Source organism: Lagopus leucura, unplaced genomic scaffold (assembly GCF_019238085.1).
Source record: "Lagopus leucura isolate 7727_CA_CO unplaced genomic scaffold, USGS_WTPT01 Super-Scaffold_100002, whole genome shotgun sequence".
NCBI classification, from domain to species: Eukaryota; Metazoa; Chordata; class Aves; order Galliformes; family Phasianidae; genus Lagopus; species Lagopus leucura.
In genome coordinates, this window is record NW_024962263.1 from 28,286,390 (window position 1) to 28,311,209 (window position 24,820).

General features: G+C 40.4%; 1 protein-coding gene across 10 annotated transcripts in view; it reads right to left on the minus strand.

Annotated features, from left to right (window-relative positions):
• PTPN3 (protein tyrosine phosphatase non-receptor type 3) overlaps nucleotides 1-24,820 on the minus strand; it is a 181,641-nt gene that overhangs the window by 139,501 nt on the left and 17,320 nt on the right. For 9 of the 10 annotated variants that reach the window (XM_042868965.1, XM_042868973.1, XM_042868971.1 and 6 more), the window contains one exon: nucleotides 22,572-22,877. The exons of the other annotated variant lie outside the window; for it this stretch is intronic. The gene's annotated coding sequence lies outside the window, so the exon portion shown is untranslated. The remainder of the gene's footprint in view (nucleotides 1-22,571; nucleotides 22,878-24,820) is intronic. 10 annotated transcript variants of the gene reach the window in all.

Genomic DNA, 24,820 nt, shown 5'->3' on the forward strand with positions numbered 1-24,820 from the left:
ATTTATGTACTTGTTTGTAAGGATTAGAAGTGTTAAAAAAATAAAAATGAAATAGTAATTTTTTTTCCCCATAGAGCGCTGCAGGATTGTGAAGTTTGGTTTTTTTTTTTTTTTTTTTTTTTTCCAGTTTATTTCACTAAAGAACAGAAGGCAGCAATGTTCTGAGGTTATCCACAAGTAAGTTCCAAATCATTTTTGTTTTAGATTTGTTGAAATGTTTTCCTTCAATAAACTCAGTTTTTGATATTTCATTTGATATTTCATTATCAAATTGAGATATTATTTTAGAATAACATGGAGGAGGAGAAGAGAGTTAGCTGTGGTACACTCTGGATGGTTATCCTAAGGAAATAAGGATTACATTGCCATGCTCTGACTGTGCTTCTCTGCTTGCCTGACCTCCTCCTCTCTCTCCATATCCCCAGTAGATTTTTAATCTAGTTTTGATCAGATATGCCAGAAAGTTCTGCAACTCCTACAATTTCAGGAAAACAGGCCAGTGAGTACAGCTGGAAAAGAGTCACTCATACTACACCATTAGGAAACCAAACGCACATCCTAGTTAACGTGGGAGAATCTGCAGCACAGTTTGCATTCCAGTCCCACCACTTACAGAACAGCTTGTTACCACTGTCGGGGAATTCAAGCTGTCTGCACCATGGTCTCTGGGCTAAACCAAAAGCCTTAAAGAAACAACAAAAAAGAGACGCAGAACTGAGACAAAGATGAGGCTCTGAAGAAGCAATAGGGAAGCCAGGTATAGAGAAACTGCCTCCAGCTGGGAATGGTCTAAAAGGATATTGTCTTCCCACAATTCACCACAGGGAAAAAATGAATAAATAAAAAAAATCCCAAGTTGTTGCTGAATCTTGGATCCAGAAATATAAAGGGAGTGAAAGATTACGAGTTTTACTAAGAAGTTTCAAGCACACAGTGTGAGGCACTGGGAGAGAAGAAGCCTCCCCATCACATAGAATGTTGCTCCCAGCCTGTGATGGAGATCATACAATCATAAACTGTCTTTGGATGGAAAGGAACTTAAAGACCACCCAGTTCCAAACCCCCTGCCATTGGTGGGCTGCCAACCACTACATCTGGCTGCCTGGGGCCCCAGGCAATGTAGACTGCACCTCCAGGGATGGAGCATCCCCAGCTTCTTTGGGTTGCCAGTGCCTCACCACTCCCTGAGTAAAGAATTTCTTCCTAACATCTAACTTAAATATCCCGTCGAGATCTGTGTGGAAATGACGGTACACATATTTTCAAGGGAATGTTAAGACATAGGAATAGAGGCCTGTCTCATCCTTTCCTATAATGTGTTGTAAAAGTGTGTAGACGAATAAGTAATTCTTTGAAGGAACTGTTGGTGGGTTATTGTGATTCACTGCTATTGTCTCCCGCAGGCCTGGCCTCAAGCTACCAGGTGGTGCTGGGTTTTCTGCTCCTGTCACAAGCAGTTGCATTGGGAGGTTATGCAGCCCAAGGCAGAGTAAGGATCACATCTGAGAAAGACTGAAAGGAGGGATTAAAAAATCCAGGTTGCACACGGGGGAAATACATAAAAAATAGAAGAAGCAAGCATTTTTTGGAGTAGTGTTTTGTTCCAGCTAACCGCGTTGTGTCCCAAACAAAATTCTTCACTGTTAGTTGTTCTGATGAGGGTTTTTTTGCCTGGCAATACTGCTCAGTGTGATACATTTCAGGAGTGGTAAAAAGGAAGGTGACAGAGATTGTGTGTGCACACTGACATAAGCAAGGCATACAACGCTCTGCAGCAGCTGCCCTGTGACACTGCTCCCTCATGGTATGCAGCAGAGGATAAGCTGGGTTGCAATTACCTGGCAGGTTAATTCTCACCTTCGAACATAAACATAGACCTAAAATAAGATTATGTTACATCAGAAGGAAGACAAAGTTTGAAGGTATTTGTTGAAATTTGGTTTAATGACTCTTATCATCATAACTCACACCTTTCACCTTCCTAATATTTAGCAATTTTGATTTGGCAAGTTACCAGAAAATGAAAGCACCGTCTCTCACCTGCCTTTTCTTTTTGCCCTCGCTGTACTTCTCTTTTTTCTTTGTTTTCCTATGCATTTTGCAGACATGGTAGATTTTCTCTTAAAGGCTGCTAATCCGTTTCCAATTTGTAAACCACTGTACACAGCTGAATTCCTGACATTTTTTAAATGAGCTTTTTTCACTAAGCTTATAATTGCAAAAAGTCTATGCAGCTCTCCACATTTTACACTCACTTGCCAACAGTGCAATTCCTTAGCACATTGTATTTCTACCTGCAACACACAGGTCTTGTGGGTCAAACTCGGGAAAACAGCTACATCACCTCCTAGACAGGGTAGTGGAACAAAAATTGAAGGGGGAATTTGCCATGTCCTTATAAATTCAGATTCTCCTTATGTGACAGACACTCCAGCTGCCAGGATGGGACTGTTTCACTCTTCTGTTTCCATGCCCAGAGGGTGATGGTAACATCCACTGCACCTATACCTCTCTTTAACTTGTGATATGTTATTTCTTGTGTATGACTCCCCAGCAGAATTGTTGGTGCTAATCAGACCAGATTTTGCCAGGAAGCTTCTCTTCTCCAGATTCCAGCCTCATGAATCAGATTTCTGTTTAACTCATTTTGTCTGACACAAAACACACTGAATATGTTCCATGCAGAGCAGTTAACAGTGGAAAATGGTGCGAGCATCTTTCTGAAAGGAAGCAGCTAGTATATTGAGTTCAGTTTGGTGGCTATCTTTCTTCAAGCTCACAGAACTGGCCAAGAAGATACAGCCTGCTGTCAGTTTTCAGGCTCCTTTCACTTCCCCACCACTCTGTTAGGAACAGACACTCGTAATTTGTAAACACCTGCACCCCATTTTAGGAAAGGATTATAGTTATGGGGGCGGCAGGGAGCATTTCCAAGGCTTTTGTTACAGTGCTGATGTGTTCTTGGCAGATATAGTGATGTACTTAATTCAAACAGTGCCTTGCACATCCATTTCCCCCCTCAGTTAGCAGGATTTAATCTAGCAAAATGCATGGTGGCTTCCTTTAGAAAATACACTGTACTATAATGCCAAACTGTATAGAGATTAAAATAGAGCCCTACCTTCTCAGTGGTAGCTCATAGTGCATTCTGTTTGCCTACTCACCACAGTAACCCGCCTGGTGCATCTTTCTCTGTTTTTAATATTAGATTATCTGAGCATATAAAATCAAGCTGACAGAATGAGTCACCTGATGGATTATTGCCTAGAGAAAAAAAGCACAGGCTTGTCATTGTATTTGCCGACAAAGCACCATGCATACCTATGGGGCTGTAAAGATATTAGCATGAACTTGATTACTGCTAATATGCTCTGCTTCAAGTTTCAGATACACAGTTTATTTCCTTTATATAATAACTTTTTGTTCATTTCCTAGAATTGACAGAAAACTTCAGAGAAATTAATCTGATGAATGCAGTTTCATTGGTCTCATTAAAAAATCCAGCAATGATACCAGAATAGCAATAAAAGTTATTGTTCAAAACACAGTGCAGACCTAGAGCATTAAATGTGTCAGCACTTCTAGGTTAGCGGAGTGAAATACATGTAAAGTAAAATGGCATGCTCCAGTGTTAACAAAAATGCACTCCAGATTAGGTTTTTTTGTGTTTTTTTTTGGTTTTTTTTTTTGTAGAGCTGAAATATTTGATTTCACTTTACACATACATATTCCCAGCAACATCTGGGAGACAGGAAACAGCACTCTCTGTTTCATCTTCATCACACATCTCATGGTTCCACCATCAAATTGCTGTCTGGTGGTGACCACTAAATCAACTGCAAATCAAGATGCATTCATGTTCAGTTAATCTGAATATGGAACCTGGATGCAGTTGTCTCCTCTACTCTGCCAGTAGGAACCAGTAGTTTTTCCCAACTTTTTTTCTGACATGCCTGTGGCAAAACTACTTGATGCATCTCCAAAGGTTTGCACTCTTAGTGGCCATGGGAACAGACTTAACCACCTCACTTTGTTCCCTAGGAATGCTTCCCCACTGACTGACTCTTGGGGTCATCCAAAAAGATGCTTCACAAGAAAATTGCTCATCTTTCCTCCTTATGGGCCAGCACATAGATATGAAAACCAAATATACTGAATAAGACTGTGGTTTCTAAAGGAGAGTTGACAAGAAAGGGGGAAGGAAATAAAAGCCAACATGCTATGATACTGTGGTGTGGGAAGAAGAAAGACAATATATCCAAGTTCTCATACAACATATAAATAAATGCCATGCACACAATCTGAATTGGATGAGCAGAACCAGTCTTCACAGTTTCTGTAGGCTTTTCAGTCATGGGAGCTATGACTACCAGCTATTAAAGCAGCCCTAATGGCCACGACCTTCCTATGGTCCCACGTTACAAAACAACAGGAAGGCAGGCAGTGCCAGTCCATCGCGTGTCATGACCACAGACAATATCATGAGGAATGCCAGAGCAGCGATGTTCCTTTGCTGCCTAGGGCCATCCTCAGGCATAGTATGGCACCTTTTTAAAATAGAATAGCAAAATTGAAACAGGAATAGTGTTCCACATAACTGCTAAACTACACTAGTGTTTGTTAAGTTATGCTCAGTGTTGAAATAAAAGGGTTAATGAAAAATTTCTGAAGCCAGAGAGTATTATTTGTTTATTAATGGGAAAAGTTCAAAAGATTAAACATACAGATACTTTGACATTTCATCTTGCAAAAGCATAATCCTGATAAGAAAAATGCTTTGGCAAGAGCACCATCACTGTTGAATATGTGATGGTTATTCTGAAAGAGGAAACAAGATCTAGCTTGTTGAAATGGCACTGCAAATGCAGAAGAAAAGCAGGTTTTGCAAAGCACTGGTTCAAGGCAGATGTGGATGAAATGGGAGCTGTAGTCTGAGTTCTCAGACTGCTTCAGACTCAGCACCAGAGGGGGGAATGAAGGTAGAGGAGACATCTTCACAATCTATTCTCTCTGGTACTTCTGGCTCTAATCCTGGCCGTGAGCTGTGTAGGGGAATCACAAGGCCATTTGTCTCTGAAGCAGAGGTCAATGGAGAGCTCAATGAAAAGCCATGCTGGGTGAAGAGAAATTCAAACCATGAGCCAGCAAGGTAAGTTAGTACTTCTGCCCATCATGAATAAAGATTTAGCTCAGCTCTGCTTTGCCTGCACAGCTGCAGCATTAATAATAGCCACTAATCTTTTAGATCTGTTGTATTTCTACCACGGCAAGCCTGCAGCAGTGAACATAGCTCTGGGCTGTTTCTGTATTACTGAAATTTACATCCATTGCCATTAAAAACAAAAATGAAAAAATGTTTGCTCAGACTTCGCTGTCTCCATGCACACCATACGTTATCTATCTCCTTGCTAGCTGGACTGCAACACTGAAAGTACTGAAAGTACTGGGTGAAGCACGACAAAAACCCTGGAGCTAGCTGAGAACACTTGACGATGCACAGTGCCTAACTCAGCTCCCTCTTACAATCAGATTTTTATAACCGTGGCTGGAAATCCTGAAATTGTTTTTGATTCTGACCTTATTTCTACTTCTCTCTTACTTACATAGTCTTGTCACCTCTAGAAACTTGTGGAAAAGACTTATCTTAGGGTTTCAGGACAACCTACAAACTTCCAAGGCTATATTGAACCCTTTTTTCTAACAATCCATAGAACATATACAAATACAGAGAATACTGGTTCATAACATTTTTTCTTAACAGGAGATACCTCAGATTTCAGGACAGCTGAATGTCAAGGCTCCTAATGCTCTCTGCTCTCATCAGACACCGTTCCTACACGTTCTCAGTGTGGGAAGGAGGACAGAGTGTGTGGGTGTGTGGGTATCCAACATCTTCATGCCAACTCAGGGACTTTACTCACAGGTGGCTTGGAAACAGGCCAGCCACAGCATGTGAACACCAAGTGAAATGTATATGGCAGTCTTGCTCTTTTCAGCTGTTGTGTTCTGATAATGTGATCAGAGGGAAAAAAAAAAAAAAAAAAAAAAGACATCAAATTTGACATTTCCAGTTCTAGAAAAAACAAGCATATTAACAAGGGGGTTTTGGCTTACATTTCTCCTTCATCATGTATGTGCCTCCCTAGTAAGACTTATTGAGATCCCCATGGTTTTTGTGGAGCAGAAACAAATGTTGTAGCAAACAAATCCAAAGGAAAAGGTTTCAGGTTTGGTGGGTTTGTTTTTATCCCCTCTTTATTCTTTTGTCCAGACACGACAGAATTGCTTCCCAACTTGGAACACAATTGTTTATGACAATAAATCAGTTGACTATACTGCTGCTGTGCCATCCAAAACGACTTTGTAATCTGGAAAAAAATAATTGTGCTGAGGAGAAAAGGAGCAGTGGCCATTTCCCAGGCTTTTTTGACCTTCTGAGCGAGAATTGGAACTTGCGTAGTGGTTTAGATGCTAATCTGTCTACCCAGTGTGTGGGTGTGCTCTGAGTCACAGCCAGCATGTGCACTCACTTCTAAAACAGGGCTTCCTAAATATTTTTTTAAGGGTAACTTTTGTTTAATTTTCATTTGGCAGACTCCCACATTGGGAATGGTCAAAAGCTCAGGAAGGACACGACCATATGTTGTGTATGGAGCTGCTAAGAACAACTTTGAAAGTTTGTAGACCTTTTTGTCTTGAACTGAAGAGAACCCTGACACCCCTCCCACCACGAATTAAGTTATTCCTTTTTTTTCTCACCCACTTGCCAGCAAACCACATCTGTCAGGCTTCAAGTATACAACAACAACTGACTATCCACAGCAAGGATGAATGTCTTTTTTTATTATTATCATCTTGGCATTTGCTGTTTTTATCTTTTTAATATATGCCTAGTTACTAACACTCAAGGGGCATTCTGCTGAGGACATTGCAGGCAAATGTAACTGTGCAAATACTGAGCAAACAAAATGCAGTGGCAATATACAGGCAAACAGGTGCTGCCAAGATTTCTATGAAAAGAAGGCATTTTTTATTGTTCTTCCCATTACATAACTGAAAACAGAGATAATGAACCTGTTTCAGTCAGGGCATCACAGGTGTTACAAATTGCTTTCTCTCTTAGAGGCCCTGTTATTAACCCAGTTACTGCTGGTAATAATACCTGCTGCTCTGTAAATAAGCCTGAAAAATGCACTGGGGCCAGATTCAATAAAGAGCTTAGGTGACTCAGCGTAAGTTGTTGTAATACCCAGTACTTAAGATCCCAAGCCTTTGCGCACAGTCTGAATCCTGAGCATCATATCCATAAAGTGCACAGAGAGCATTAGGTGCCAGCAACAACAATCTGGGCAGCTCAGCCTCCACCTGCTTGGTCCTGGCCAATAAAGGTAGCTGGCATAGAGGCCAACATGCAAATACACGTGGCAGAACTATATGGAGATACTTCAGTCAGGACCTGATCTCTTCCAAAATACATCCTTGTGAGCTTTTATTTTCTTTTTTTTTTAGCATTTTTTAATCCAAGAGGGGAACTTCATCCCCCAACCCTCAACATGGATTATGCAATTAGCAGCTCAAAAGTAAGTCATGGTGAGTGGGCTGGAGAGGTATGTTCCTCATCCTCCAGCTGCAACTGTGCATATCTGAATTCAGGATTCATTAGTCCATAAAGAGAAAGAGCATATTAAGCAACTGACTCATGTTTCCTCATGTGTAGAACACCTGGCATGAGGGCATCCATGTTTCTGCCCATCTGCACTTGATTTGCTGTATTTTAACCAGTACTGCTTTATCTGAACTGCAAAGAAAAGAGGTCCTGCTAATGGAGCTGAAACCCAGGCCTGTCCTGAGGCAACACGTGGCTACCTCCAGGTGAGTGTCATGTCCTGGACAGGCAGCCTAGTGTCAAAGCATCCTTTCCCTTCAAGCAGGCATACTCTTTCTCAGGAGCCTGAATAGATTTGGACCTGTTCATGGAAACTCCTATGTCCTGTAAGAAAATAATCCAGCTACTCTTTACTGCTAGGCCAAAGGACAAGAACCACAGGTGCTTGGTATTTCAGCAGCAAACAGCAACAGCCACCATGTGTGGTGAGCAATGGATCTGGGTGAGCTCTGTGGGGCTGACTGAACCTCTAGCAGGTGTACTTCAGTTGGTGTTATGCACAAATTAAGGCCTGAGTTGCTCACTCAGCTCCACCTGAGGCTGGGACAACTCAAGACATGCAGACAAGTGCAGCTTGAGGCTCCCAGTAAACTGCAGAGACAAATAGCAAGTCCTTGAACTTAATCCCCACCAGCTTTGTTGGGATTTTAGTCTTAAACATTGAGTCAAGTGCCCAGTCAAAAAATCTGCTATGGATTTGAAACCTTGATCCTTCTTACATGATAGGAGAGGGATAGACCCCCATGCAGACTATCCTAAGTCAGACCATCTCTCTGAAAGGAAGCTCCATGCAAAGCTTTGTTCTCAGTACTCTGTGATAACTTTGCTGTGGTGGTATTGCAAACGACAGCATAACTGGGCCTAAAATACAATAGCAGAAGTAATGTGTTTTTGTTTGTTTGTTTGTTTTTTTCTTGAGGAAAGGACGTGCTTTGTTGAGGAAAAATGTAGATAAGTAGACCCTGCTGCTATCAACAGCCCCATGGGGCTGTTGCAATAGAGCTTGTGTCCCTCAGAAATCCCCAGTGCAGCAGAAACCTCACATACATGATGAAAAGAAATACTGCAAAGAGACAGAAAGCCTTCCAAGAGCCAGAAGCTCAGCAGGACATAGATGTGTGTGCCTCTGAGACACCAAGTGAGCACTGAGCAGAACAGCAAACATATTCCAGGCCTGTTTTCAACTTCTTTCTTCTGTTTTCTTCCTCAATATTTCCCTTCCTTGCAAAGCTGTCCCTCAGAGCCTGTCCTGCATGAGCTGCTGAATGCATCCAGCTGCTGGTAGCCTTCCCTGCTTGCATTCCCACCCACGTTACCACAGCAGCAGGAACAGAAAAACACTAAACATGAGGTCTCTGCGTGGGCAAAGTCCCTGCGTCCTCTGGGTTCTGGAGCATCCTTGATGCAGCTGCCAGGCCCTCAGAGGATTTGCACATCTCAAGTGTTTGTTCTGGATCCTTTTCCAGCTGAGCCTGGCACATTTCTGGGACAGCTAACACCATTTGTGTGCAGAACATGTAGCCAGTGCTGATTATACCCGTTTTATGTGTTTTTCAGAGAAGATTTTAGCAGCTGGACTATGCAGGGTGAGTATAAACAGTTGTCCCAAACACACTTCTTGGTCACCTCTGAGCAGCTCAATCTTGCTTACATTTCTACCTGAGCTCCACCCATGCCTTACATAAGCCTTTCTCCAGAGATAAGTCAACAGAGAGGAATTCACATGGAAATATCTTTCCACGTGGCTTTCAGATGAGGAGGATATGAAGAGCACGTGCTTTACTTAAGCCTTGTTTTCACTTTTTATTCCTTTGGACATACTTGGATTTTAAAAAGTATGGAACGAAATCAACTTTGTTTCTTATTAGCTGGCTACAGTTACAGATTGGGTTGAAGAACACTGATATGTTAATTTGGCAAGTTACCAAAAATGAGAGCCAAAATACCTGACAGTCAGGCACCGTGGTTCTCTCTGGAAAACAGCTCTACTTAAATAAATCTTTTGTTTTGACAATATGAAAGGTCTGGTCAAGAACAGTAACCACGTTGGGGCAGTATATTTTGATTTCTCCAAGACAGCTGATTTAACACTGCGGGGAATTTTGATATAAAATGGCCACGTACAAGGAATGTACAGAGTGCTTATTAGATGGCAAAACACTGATTCAGGGATAGAGCTTTAAGAGGTCCATGAGAAGAAAACTGGTGCTGTTTCTTTTGTAGTCCACGCAGTATCAGTTCTCTAGGCTGAAATATGACTTCATATTTCAATCCACACTCAAAACAGAAGAAAGAAGTCTTTACCAGCAAATTTGTTAAGTGATTAAAAAAAACAGTGGGGTAGGGAACAGGGACTTACTCCTTCATTGAGAATGACCAGTCTTTTTAAGTGGTCAAACTAGATACAGATACAGTCAAACAAGAGATTTTAGATTTGAAAATAGTAAATAGTTGAAAAATAGTTGAACACTATTTTTCCTAAAACTCTGAATGTAACAATTGTCTTTGATGGGGAAAAAAGAAAAAAAGAAAAAGAAGAAAGAATTTGACATCCTGTCATTGATCTAGATGTCAGTGAGGGAAGGTGCTGGCTGGCTGGGATCACAGTTTATGTTGGAAAGGGATTTTTTTTTTTTTTTTGCCTCCTCAAGACACATAGAGAACCTCCCACATCCTCCCATCACTGCATGCATAACTCTGCAATGCTGCTCTTAAGAGTAAGAAGGAAATATATTCATTTTAGATTACTTTTTCATACGTGAAATCTTAGCAAACAACCTTGAAAATGTACGTTTGACATTTCATGACTGATCAAAACCAAACAAGCCCTATACCCAAATCCCTTTTCACTGAAATTTTAGTGCAATTTCATGTTTGGTTTCAACTTAAAGGTGAATGCTTTTTGGAAAAAACTGAGGAAAAATCTTCAGAAGTTTTTAATTTTGTGACAGATAATTAAAGTACAACACAAAACTGCTTTTTATTTGTAAAGTGGCTTCAGGTTAATTTATTTCTGTCCAGAGTTAAATTACTTTGTTATCCCTTCTTTTTAAAAGGCTTACACCAGTGTCATTTTCTCACATGCCTTCCTACAGTTACAAAAAAAAAATAGATATTTGGGCTCTGGCAATAATAAGAATATTACCAAAAGGAGCAGATAAACAAAGGATTTTTCAGGACACGAGAAAAACTATGAAACTTATAAAAATAAGTAACACGGAGGGAGAAATTAAAAAAAAATATATATCAACTTTCTATTATTTTTCTTTAGAACATGTTTGCAAGCAGCTGTTTAGGAATATCAAGACTGTGTGATATGCTTGAAAAGTTTATCACTGCTGTAGAAGAAACCACGTTTATTACATACATTTTTCTTTCTAAGTGGTATAAAAGCCATTTCAATGACTAATTTATGGTCTATTCCTTAGAAGCCATTCTGTCAAGAGGGGTGAGAAGAATGGCTTTGAAGACATTGATCCTGGTACTGAGCCTAGCGAGGCAGCTGTGCCTACGTGAGGAATGTGCACCTCCCACAACATTGTTTTGACAATTAATAATTTCTGATACAGGAGAAAAGCAAACAGCCAGAGCTGGTAAGATCTTGAAAACAGCCTGTGCACTGCTGTTTCAGGATATCTTCCTGGTCTCGTCATATCTGTTTTAAGATGAGCCTGATGGATGAGATGCCTGACAAAGTAATCAGTTTAAAAAAAAAAAAAAAAAAAAAAAAAAAACCAGAAACCCATACACACAAGGAAAATGTAGTGTCTACCTGTGGAGTGAATACTTTGGCAATAAGGCACTGAATCTATGCAGACCTATGGAAAACCTATGACTAACTATGGTCTAATCTTCAGTGTTGTAAGCATCACAGTGTGTTTTGGAGGACAAAAAGACCCACCATAAAATGTCTTATTTTTCTCCTGAAAGACATTTAAAGAGATAAATGACAGGACACACACGTGGAAATATGTTGTCATGGACAGCTAGGCACTTCAGGTATGAAGTTTTGAGCGTCTTGTTAAATTCACATAGCAACAGATACACAGCTAATGACTCACAAAGACGTGCCTTGCCCATTTTGCTACAGCAGAAAGGATTTCTTAAAAGGCTTGGTTTTGTCTTTAAGCTAAGATCTGCAGTGGGTCAACCTTTCAGACCAGTCCACAAAAGCCCACGGTTTTGAGCTCAGATGCATCACTTACTGGGGTAATAAGCTCTTCATGGCTAGAATTGAGCTACTCAGTGCTCAGTGGTATTTGGTTAATGTGTCAGGAAGATGTAGTACCTGTTCCTGGCAAGTGCTTAATACTGTAAATGCTGAGGCGGATCCTTCACATGGCCCTTTCTTCAGCCCATGGAGCAACTCCAGTGGCTTCAGGGGGCGGCCAGTCCTGATTCATGCCACTAGAAGATGTAATTAGAGAGCCTAGCTTGTGCATCCTGCAGTATCACCTGGCTTCCTTCCTCATACGGATTTACTTTATTTGTGTTTCTTTTGATTTTTCCAGGCGTATTTTTCAGACTCCACAGTGCTCTACATGTTGCAGCTGGTGCACTTCTGCACTACTGGGAGCCAAGCTAGACTAGGAAATCTCCTTTCTCTCTTACACACATGCAAAAACAATGACATGCACTGTGCGGTTTGAACTCCAGTCACCCTCTGTCTTTCATAGATGGCAACTAGATGATTTTAACCCAGAATGGCTCATCTGGGTTAAATTCTATTAAAAATGAAGAGAAAGGGAAAAAAAAAAAAGGAAATGAAAAACATTCACTCAGGTTGTTTAGGTTACAGCAAAGCTAAAAATAAATTACTGATATCCTGCATATGTAATGGTTTATGAAAACCTCTAATAGCAACTAGTCAGCAGCAAAGGAAGCATTTGCTTTTCTATAGTGCAGCAACCACAACTCTGGTTCCTCTTACAGCTGGCTGGCTAAAGCGGGCCGGCTCCTAACTCAGCTCAGCAGGAAGATTTCAATTCTCTATCATCTTCTGCATTTGAGGCTTTGTGGGAGAAGTCATCTCTCCACAGGTAAACTGCACCTTTGCTGGCATCCCTGCCCTCTCTGCTCTAACCAACACCAAGTCCTACACAGAGGCATACATCCAGAACAAAGCCAATCCTTCCATCTGGTGTAAGCTTTAAATAACATCCTCTTCATGTTGCCAAAACAAGCCAGCCCATTCAAAAAGCAAAGTATCTGGAGTTCAAAAAGAGAAGGTTTTCTTAGCGCTGAACTTTGCTCCGGCGGCACACTGGAGTGGCTTTGGGACATACCAGTTCTGTTCTTGCCTCTGCTGAGCGTTTTGTTCAGACAAGCCCAGGCCAGGCTCAGTGCCTTGCTCTTGCAGCCAGCTGCCTCCCTCCCTGCCTGACACACTCTTCTTGAGCACTTTAGGAGCTGAACTCGGCATTTTTCAGAATACTTTTAAAATACTCCTAATCTTGTTATAATCCAACATATTCAGAGGTTTTTGTTATTCTTCCTAGCCTGTAATATGTTCTCTATTAAGAAAAATAATATTTAACAAAGATGTTACATCTTCCTTTGGGGATAGAGGGATTGGTTTGGGAATCTTTGAACTGCACTGTAAACCTTAGCTGACATTTGCATAAAGTTCTGAACAGTCCGTATTATTAAAAAAATAAATTAAAAAAAGCATTATTGTCTTTAACCATACTGTGTCTTTCCAGAAAAAGCTTTCACAGCCCCCCAGACTGCCACCTGAGTTACTCAGAGCACACTGTTCACATTCTCCACCACACCAGCAGTACCACCCCATAGTATCTCACAAATACAAGCAGAAAGCCAAAGATTAAAGCACATTTCCTCAAGACACTTTTATATCAAAGTTCTTCATACAAGCATCCTTTCCTTTGCTTGGAAAGGCACTAATCATATTTCAATTGCATGCCTACAATATAAAGTTAATAGCTTCCTTATTTCCTCATTTTAGCATTTCCCCTCTACTCCCTCTGTCTTTTCAATTATAATAGCTAGATCGTTTCTTTCATTTCCTTTCTCCTGTGTCCTGTTTCCATTTCTCATACAAAATCACATTTGGTCACTTACACTTTTCTTGAGGATAAGCACACGACAGCAGGATCTCTTGCTCCACCATGGTGCCGTCTGCCAGAGAGTTCAGGGGTCTTCTGAATAGCGTTTCGAGAAAATATTTTGGAAAGCTCAGCTCGCTCATGCGAGCTTCTGATCTTCTCCAGCCCTCTTGGCTTCTGTATGCTGTCACATGTTATCCTTCCTCCTGACAAACCTGTGCAACAGGTCTGGCAACACGCATCTTATGTGTCAGAGGAGCTTTAATTGATTCATTGCAACAGGTACCCACCTTCATTAAAAGAAAATTTTGAAAGGAGTAGTCTCTTAGCACCTCATCTGAAATTACAGAACCTACAAAATGTCACAGCTGCTGCACTTTAAAGGGAAACTGCTTGAGAATGTACAGGAAATAATTTAGAAATCAGTTTTACATGCCAAATAAACCGCAGCTAGCGGTATAAATTGGGTGCTCCTGCACCATGGGAGAGCAGCAAGCCTTTTGCTATACGCTCAGGTGGCATGGACTGCCTCTGCATGTCCCAAAGCACAGCTTCTTGTGGGATAAAGCAACCCTATATCTCTGCCATAGAGACCTCTGCCTCCATGAACATTAGCACTGATTGCTACTGACATGAACCATGTGGGCCTGATTTCTTAAAGACACAGACTGGAGAACACAAGGCTAATGGTGCTGCAGTGCCTGCAGAGAAGTTAAGTCCATGCAGCAACAACAAAAGTCTCTGCCTTTGCACAACTCCTATAAGGGTCTCAGCAAAGACCCCCCAGCACAGCCTTGAAAGCTCCTTGCAGCTCAATTACCACTTCTCTGCTGACTCCATGCCAAGAGTGGCTCCTCATTATGACTTGCACCAGTTCCACATTAGGGCATGTCAAAAAGTATCCTTGTAACCATTTCCTTCTGCAGTTGCTCCTCCAAGCATCGAGTGCAAGAGAGGCTGAGGCTAGCAAGGAGCCAAAAAGCAGGGGATGTGGGGTTTACACCTGACTCTGCCTCTAATTTGCCCTGTCACCTTGGGCAAATTGCTTTAGCTCACTTTGCTTCTGTTTCTCCATCTCTAACATAGATAATTACAGTTCCCTTTCTTTAGAAAGCACTTTGAAATCTATGCACAAAACGCAGCATGAAAGAGGAAGTCATCATTATTGCACACTTGTAAAATACTGGAATGAGGCAGACACTGAGCAGTGAGCATTTCAGATAGCATGCATGCAAAGTGTCGTGTTATAAGAGGAGTGTGACCTTACTGTCATAACCTTATTATTTTTAAAAAAGTAATTCTACCAAATTCAGCACAAGTCCAGTTTCTAGTTTGCCGAGAGAAAAATCTAAACCAATTATCACTTCTAGGAACTTTATGTCCTCCTGGACATGGCAGATCCACCAAAGGTTCCCTGGTGGAGAACGATGTAATATGGTAATTTCCTGCTTTTCTCTCACCTGGGTAAATAACATCTCTCATTTTGCAGCCAGTGAGTGTTTACATTATACTCAACAGATCTAAATACTCACCCCCCCTTTTCTTTTTAAAACACAGAAGTCAACAAAGATTGAAAGGGTGATTTTTTGTTGTTTTTTTCATATGCAAATATACTCAAACAGATCGATGAAAAGCTGTGTTTTTCAGTGGCTGAATTCATTCACATGGGAGCCTTGTACTTGTTTCAGTACTTTAGCAAACATGAGAAAGCTGCTTCTATTCACCTCGCTTCTGCAGTATAGCTCATTGAAGGGCCTCTCTTCAATGGGGAGGTTTGTAAAGGAAATGACAGTGAATTAATTTTCCCTAGAATTTAAAGCAAATAATGGTTTTGGTCACTCAAGGAAACAACAGTTGCCAGGGCAGTGCAGGATGGAGCTGCTATGGCCTTCTTGCCTCCTCACATGCTACCACTGTCCATGTACTCTCACTCACAGCCTGAAGACCTCTCAAATGATGGCAGCACTCTTGAGATGTTGTACTAAAGTCCGCATAGGGTTGAAAATTAAGACAAACTTGCAAAAGCTTAACAGTATTGTCTATGAAGAGGCAAAGTTATTGCTTTTTTCCCTCTGCATCCTTTTCCTGCAAGAATATTCCCAATAAAAATGTACTTATCCATTTTCCTGCTTGAACTAAAATCCCAGGTAATGCTTAGCATCAGAGATAGCTCAGAGATAAAGCTGGGCAATGCTGAACTGAATATGAGTAACTGTGGGGAAATAGCTTTTTGTGAAATGCCCCTTGCTTGCAAGATGACACTGTCACACTCTGAAAACTTACATGAGTCTCAAAACGTCATTTTCTGATGAGAATGAATTAAGATGGCCACCACGTTTATTACAGACCAGGAGGTTGGTAAATGTATAACCTACTTGCTTCTTATTCCACAATCCATTAACTACAGAGCCATATTCTAAGATGTCCTAAGGTTACTGCACTGATAGTTTATAGTAGGAACTCAGTCACTTATATCTGCAAGCTCAGAAGCATTTGGAGCTACATTTGCAGAAGAATGTACAAGTATTTGTCTGATTACATGTAGTAATCAGACAATAACCAAATTCTTATGTCATTTGCAAACTCCTACTGGGAATCACATTAGCATGTTCTGATTTCAATTTCACTGGAAAGGGCTGCTATGGAAAAAAAAAAAAAGAGTTCTTGTAGGGTGGTAATATAAAAATGACAGAAGAAATTCTTTAAAAATAATTTTTTTTCTCTTTCTATTTTGAGCTGTCCTCTGCACATGGATGAAGCTGGTCAGGAATTAAAGTTGCTAACCTGCTTCTGGAAATAAAAGGCACAGTGGGAGTTGATTCCAATCTTTTCAGCAAAGTGAAAAGTAGCATGTGAGTATAAGTGCCTGAGAAAGTGGGGATGAATGAGTGCATTTGAACACCACATCCTAAAAATTTGAAAGCCATCTAATGAGCTAAGTAAACCGGTGCTGTCAACGGCAGCAAAAACTCTAGAAAGAGTCAAGTTTACATACAGGAGCATTCTGCTGTAATGAAATGAAAACATGAAGCGATACAGCCATTTGTATCTTTGGATGGGCTCCAAGCATTCAAACTGATGCCTACAATCGTGTGTGAGTTATTTGCGAAGAGCGCTTGAATGACAAACATCCCGTAATTGTGGTGCTTGATCCTCCAAGAAGCTCATCTCTGTAATTATAATCATTGTCTGAAAAAACAATGCAGTAACTGTGCAATTGATGCTTGTCTCCACTTCTGTCACTGAAGTGACAAAATATCCAAGCCATGTTCACATCTGCTTCCTAATAATGCTCCATTTGTCCTCACCCCAGTATCTAGCCATAACCTACAATTATGCATCATTAGATTTCTGTGGAACTGATTAAAGGCTGTCCTATTCGAGGCTGATTTGGGAATATTCCAAAAGCCTGAGGGCGGACCCTAACTGGCATAAATGAAGCACATTTAAGCAGTTGATTCTTTAAACATCATGGGTTTCCCACTTTCCCAGTTCCCACTGCTACCCAATGCAATGTGAACAAGATGAATTCCTGAATATACCGGTCCAAAGAGGCATGCGATGGTGTCATCCATACCATGTGGGCAATCGTTGCTTTTCCTTTCTCATTCAGCAGAATAGTAAGTGCTGGTTTGTTTTAAAATGGCTTTGTGGAATTACTGCAGAATGGTTGCTTGCATAGCAGAGAGAGGTTGAGTGGGGCAAAGAGAGGGAAGGGACCCAGTGCTCTCTTTAAACCCAATAAAGGTTGCTTGTGGAGAAATGGGGCTGAAATATCTGTCTCTGACTGGGAGCAGTGGAGCTGTGAGGTTCCAAGACATGAGTTTCACAAGATGTACTTCAACAGCCACTTTGTGCAGGTAATAGGCCTGATGTGTGTGAGACCCAGAGCAGATAAGTACCAAAGGCTTTAAGAGGTTGACTATACAGTCAGAAGAAAGAACTGGGCTCGCTGCAGGTGTGGGTCACCTGAGCTGTACGAGACATCTGTCTTAGGAGGAGAATCATGCCCTAGACCTCACTGAGCCCAGGCTCCCTCTCCGTTTTCTGCGAAGGCAACCTGCTGGGACTGAGATGAATTCTGCTCTTCAAACATTGCACAAAACCAAGCAGGCAGCTATCATCTTCCTAACCACACTTTCTGTTCCCTTTCTCAAACAAGAGGTGAGCAACTTCTACTGACTCATGCCCTGTGGACGCCAGGACAGCTCTGGGACATCGATCTCCTGAGACCTACTACTTGGGCCCCAGAAAGCAAGAAGAGTCGCAGAGTAATACGTAGCAATAGCACTGATGAACATGTGACTGCCCAGAAGCAAAACTAGAGAGGACCTGTGAAACATCTGAATTCTTCCTGGGACCAGATTTTCTGAAGATGATATAAAATAGTTGTAATGTTTGTGAGCTTTCTAGTCTAAATTGGACACCATCTCAACATTTTGCTTCTCAAGATCGCAAATCAAAAGCCATCACATATATTCAGGCAAAATCTAATTCCAGCTTCCATTGAAGCACTAATTTCCATGTGACATATATCTGCTGTTAAACACAGTACAAGTTTCTGCAAACAGCAGTAGGACACTCGGCAAACTCTATACTTCACTGGAATCTACTTCAAGGAATTCAGCTTCTTGCCCATTCAATAATACTACCAAAGCTTTTCCCCCTAAACTGACAGAATTAGATTAATGAGAAGAAAAACCTCATATGTTGGAAGGACCATGGGAATGAAATCAGCCTACTGAGTTACTGCAGAAACTTGAAGGGATCCAGGGACAAAAGGCTATGAGAAGGAGCTGTGCTTTCCCACCCTCTTTGAAGGTGATGCAACATGATGCTAATCCAGGAGAATTTTTTTCTAGCTTCAGTTCAAGGGATCAAGAAGCACACCTGAAGGCATGAAGGATATGTTTAAACAAAGAAGATGAGAACAGATTCAAAACCTCAGACTTAAAAAAACAGGCAAACAAAAAAATTGCGTAAGGCAAAAAGGAGATGAGTGCAGTAACTGCAACAGCAAAACTGTGCAGAATAATGAACTCGCTACGAAATTGCTGCCAGCACCCACAGATTACCAGTTAATGCTGCATTTCCACTATCTAATCCTGCCTATCAGTGGGGGCACCCTCTGGATGGTTGTTTTCAAATATTTGGTTCTCTTTCAATCTTGTTTTCTCTCTGAATGTGGTTACACCGTAGTGCGAGTTTTTCCAATGGGCTGGTGAGCCAAGAGCGCTGATGCACTGTACCTCTGCTTTGTGATACTCTCACATTTGCAGCAGGTATCCCCAGAGCTCTGCTGGCTGGCTTCATTACTTCTGGCTTTGTGTCTGGCTTCAGGCTTTCCCACAGTTCAGCCATTGCAGATGGAGGTGTGCTGAGATCCTGGTGGGCTAACATCCCTCCATCCCTCAGGTCTGTAGCTGTTTGCTTTGATGATAGTGAGACATACTAGTCTCGCTAGTAAAAGAATGCCAGATGTAAACTGTAAAAGCTCTACATTAAATTCAGAAAATCACACTCTTCAGATCAAGGTTGTTCTTGCTGAAAAAGGCGAAGAGAAGTAGATATACAAGATATCCAAGTGTTAGCACTGAGGCTCTTTATAATTACAATTTAAGATAATACATACGCTCATTTTCAGTACTCCTACATTAAACAGAAAAAGAAAGGACCACATGAGTTGTTTTCATTCAAAATGCATTAACAGAGAACAAAGTTTTCACTACTTCTTGTCCTCATTTCTTTCTCCATAGTTTACCTCTTAGGATCACCCTATAGCAAAGAAGTTGTGAAATCCAGATAATTTCTTTCAATAAGGGAGGATAAATAGTGAATAATTCAGGAGAATAGAGGACATGTATGTTTCCTTTGGCCATGGAAATCCTCATTTAGGTTGGCTCCTGCGATAAAGGCAAAGCTGTACATGTCCCCTTGTCACTGCTGATCATCTTATGCAATTCCTTATTTTCATCTGAAAGAAACTACCATTAGCATAAGCTGGTGCTTCTTCACCCTTACTGCTGAAAATTATTTTCACAGGGAACAATAACCCAGAAAGGTATAATAACAAGAGGAAGAAAACAGTGGTGTCTATTAGTCAGTGCATGTACCACTGACTACTGTTTTTCTCAGAAAACAGTAATTAAGTATAAATAGATAAGATAATTCTAATCTATGCTGGAAATGATAGGTTAAAACTCAGTTGGCACAGAGTACGAAATACACAGGAAATCACTAGTATGATTTTATACATATGAAGAAAAAAAGATAAAAAAAAGTTAAGCTAAAAAAAGAAAAAAGCTTCATTAAAACATCATAAAACTGATCATTTACAGTGTAGGAGGTTGCTCAGAGTTAGTTGGAGTGCCCAATTACACAGTGTTTCTTGGGTGAGTAAGCTTCCAGACTTCTTTTCAATGTGCTGACCAGAGGATATGTGTAAGCTTCACTGTGTTTAGTAAATACCTCAGGGTAGATGAATTCCAAGTGACTGCCACATAGTTTCATGCAGCAAAATGGTGACTTGTCATCACCGTCATGTTAGCATCACACAAAACATCAACAAAGAAAGGGCTATGCTGCTGACAAGTGCCTGTGACACCTTCATGCCACGGAGTGGTGTTTCTCTTCTTCCCAGGTACAAGTTTCAGAAGTGTGACTCCTCCCATATTTACTTTTGAATTTCATTATTTAATTTCTTTGTGTTACACTCATTTTCACAAGCACAGCCCCTTCAAACATGCCACAAAACAAGCTGGCCCTGTTAGCTCTTTCTACTTTAAGACCTCATGCAGAATGATCTGGCCACCTGAACAAAGACCCTCCACAGGCAACTTCCAGAGGCAATCTTTAGTTAGATCCTTAACCTTGCAAGACAAATTCAAAGCTCTAATAACACTGAGCTTTACACTTAAGGAAGGAGATAGAAATGCGCCCACACATCTTCATTATGGGCTAGGCAGCCAGACATCTCCGCTTAGATCAGCAAATAAAATGTCCCCTCTCAGACAGTAACAGGACAGGCCATCATCTGCTCAATCTTCTCATGAAGACCCGCACACACTTTTGATTTGTCATCAAAAATCAAGTAAGGTTTGTCTCTTTGTTCAGCCGGATATTTGTTACAATTAGATGAAAGGAAGTGACTCGTCAGGTACAGATTAGCTTAGAGAGTGAGAGCCAGAAACTGTTTTAAAAGCTGCATAGGATAAGTATTCCAAGAATATGATTTTCTTAGAAATAGATTTGCTGAATTTAATCAGTCCGCACTCACTACATTCATTACATATAGATGCTGCTTCATCCTGCACACAAGACTCTTCAGCTTTCTCGTCTATGTGTGGCGTGCTTTACATCTCAGCACTTTGAAGTAGTGCATCCATTGATGTCCTTGCAGCTAGCCATCGACCTGTGATTTAAGAATTCTTTTATGTTTCCAGATGCTCTCTGCAGCAGGGAATGCCATCCGGCTTGTCATCCGCTCTGCTGCTGATTTCTTTGGCATCTATTCTATGCTTGCCAAGAATATGGAGATTTGATCAAAGATGCAAATAAAAATACAGTCTAGGCTGAACTGCTTTTTGTTCGCTCAGGTAACTTAGAAGTAAAAGTTCAGTCTACTGTAAAATAGGAAAGGTTGTTCTAGAATGTGTCCAAGACTATTAAGTAGATGTGACTGTTTAAAAGAGAATTTTTTAATATTTCAGTTGACATTGTTTCAAAAGGTGAACTACTCATTAACCCAACTTTTTAACTTAACTAACAAAATAATTCCCATTCGGTTTCTTAGAACTGTCATACTGGTTTGATGGAAAATTCTTTTGACTCAATAAAAAAATATAAGTAATGCTTCAATTTACCAAATAAAATTCAGCACTTCATGGCCTATGAAAAGAGGTCAGTGGTAATAATACCTACATGTGAATACTGGTATTTTTCTTGTTAAACACCCAGATCTTATAAATCTACACGGATGCCATGATTTAGAATCTTCTGGGAAAAGAATTCAAATTTGCTTATTAACTTCAGAAGGCTATCTTTTTGCCTTTGAAGTGTCTGCCTCACAAAGAAATAACAAATGTAACTCTGAAGAACTTGAAATGCATTATCTTTAAGAAGCTTACTTGCAACATGCTAATCAGCTTAAAAAATGTCCTTTTAGTGCTGCAAATTTTGCACAGAATTTGAAACAGAAATTTTTCATTATTTTGGAATCTATGGATCTATGATGCCTTGAGCAACACATTTTGCTACTTCTTTGCAATAATACAGGACAAATTTCCTCTCAGAAAGAGCGGTGAGGCAGTGGCGCAGGCTGCCCAGGGAAGTGGTGGAGTCACCATCCCAGGAGGTGCTCAAGAACCGTGTGGATGTGGCACTGAGAGACGTCGTTTGTGGACGTAGCAAGGGTGGGTTGGTGGTTGGAGTGGATGATCTCAGAGCTCTTTACCAATCTGAATGATTCTGCGATTCTAATACGATTGGTTTTTCATGATTAAATAAAAACGCCTTGATCTTCATTATTTTTGCTGCCAGACAAATAAAATGGCTAGGATTTTGCTCTAAATTGTTATAACGTTTTTTTAAGAGTTACCAGGTGTTAAAAATTTGACTTTAGTTTCAAGATAGGTATATAAAATTTGTCTGCTTTTTGCACAGCACATTGGCTGATTTAAGCATGAAATATAAGCACTCATTTCAAAACCAGCAAGAAATCTAGCCAAGGATGAGTATAGCATGAGGCTTTACCACAACATGATGCAGACAGATATTTTAGTCTGTTTGTAAGTACAACAAAAATAGACTACAAGGGGAAGAAAACTCAGGCAACTACTTACAACAGCAGAGGGGTTTGGGTTTTGTGTTCCAAGGTGAAGCATTAGCAGTATAAAAGGAATGACTTCAAGCTGCATCTTGAGGAAGTTCAGATGGGATATTAGGGAAAAATTTATTCGAAAGAGTGGTCAGGTGCTGGAACAGGCTGCCCAGTAAAACGGTTGAGTCACCATCCCTGGAGGTGTTCAAGAAATATTTAGATGTTTTACTAAGGGACATGGCAGGGAGACACTGGTGGTGGGTAGACAGTTGGACTGGATGATCTTGGAAGTCTTTTCCAATCTTGATGATTCTATGATTCTGTAATACTAAAAAACAAAACAAAACAAACAAACAAACAAACAAAACCACACAATGCTCGAGTCAGAAAATTATTAAATCCTGAATTCTGACCAAAATAATGCATGAACTGACAGAAGTTTAATTATTCCTACTTTGATAAATTGAACATTCTTGTTCTTACAACGACAATGCTGGCTATCTATCATTTGCAGATTTTTTTTATTTTTTTTTTTTGGTGCACGTGTGGTGTTTCATTTTGTTATTGTTTGATTGATTTGTTTTTTTAATCCAATCCTTTACGTTTTGCATTACAACTTTTTTGAAATGCCCTTAAGTACGAGGCACAATCTGTAAATGAGTGAGAAAACATAAGTGGAATGTTGGTCCACCCGTGTTCAGTAAATGAATGAGAAGAAGTAATCAGCAGGAAATTTGACCCTGTTCTTATTTAACATTTATTATATGCCTTGAGAAAAGGGGATCGTTTTCCATGTTCACTGCTGGAGGTAAGTACCAGCAATTACCACGAGTACACAGTCTGAGTCCTGTGCTATGCAGCAATGGCTTTAGGAAGAAGGCTGAACTAGAATTAAGTATTATGCATTTCTGTTTCAGAGCCCACATATTCTGTTCAGTGTTTTATTTCAAGGTAACATTTGTTCCATTAATAGTTTCTACAGAGAATTACACCAGACAAATAAATAATAGGGAATATGGCTCATTGGCTGTATTTGAACAAAGATCCAATAATAATAATAATAATAATAATAATTAATTGGATGCTTTGGATATTTTAACTCAGTAGTCAGGAGTCCCTAAGCATATAATACCATTCAGCAGCTAATGATGCAAGCTGATGGCACTCTGTAAGTGCACGTCAGCTTCATATTCAGGACACGTCTGCATTAACATCTTAATCCAGATCAGGAAGGCTTGCTGGTGACCCTTCCAGATACTGTTCTTCGGTTTGGCCTAAGAGAACGTGAATTGCATCCAGCTCCAGCCACAAATATGCTCTTTTTCCACAAACTAAAAAAACCACGAGTCAGAGAGCGTGAATTTTCTGCAGATCAACTGCTGTGCACTGATGGATTGCTAATGTAGATGAGACGTCAGAATGCTCAGCACTGCTGCTTCAGTATAGTGTTGTGTTTCTGTATTTTGGAGGGGAGGGGGTTGGGGGTGGTCGAGCATGCTGTATCGAAGAGAATATATTCCCTACATATGCTGTGGAGTAACAAGCCATGGTTCGGAGAGATAGAAGAGACAGAAGAATAATTGAAATAATTCCATGTTCAGGAAGCAGCTGGGTGCAGAAGCTAGATACTTTTCATCTCACTGGGCTCCAATTTCTTACAATTTTATCTTTTTCTATATATTAAGAATTTCCGTATTTTATCATTATTAAAAATAGCTCAAATTTATTTTTCTTTTTCCAAATGAGACTATTATGCCTCTAACTAAAAATGAGGTCAACTTTTCATTTAAATCTGTGCTTAAACTCCCACTCTTTTGTGATATCAGAATGCCTTACGTGACTGAATTCCATTTTCCAGAAACCTCTGTTCTTAAGCTGTTGCCAAACTAGCACTACTGTTTCAGATATGGCCTAGCACAGGTTTCATAACAAAACTATATATTACAATTCATCTCAGCAGCTGCTACCTAAAAATCCTTCAGCCTGTTAAGAGCTGTTATCTTCCAGGAAAAGGCAGCAAAAAATTAACCAGTACATCTGAATCTGTGGTAAATGCCTGAGGAGCCTCACCTTTGCTCCTGTTAGCTAGTTCTCATACAATAAGTAATATGTAGCTCCACATGCATAAATCTTTGTGCATTTGCAGAGTCAAAAGAATATAAATTTCTTTCTAGTAGTGCCAGACTCTTCCCCTTCCAAGACACTGCTGAACATGCAGAAGAACAAATATCTCCTGCCTTTCCTTTCCTCACCTGATGTCCTGCAAAAACC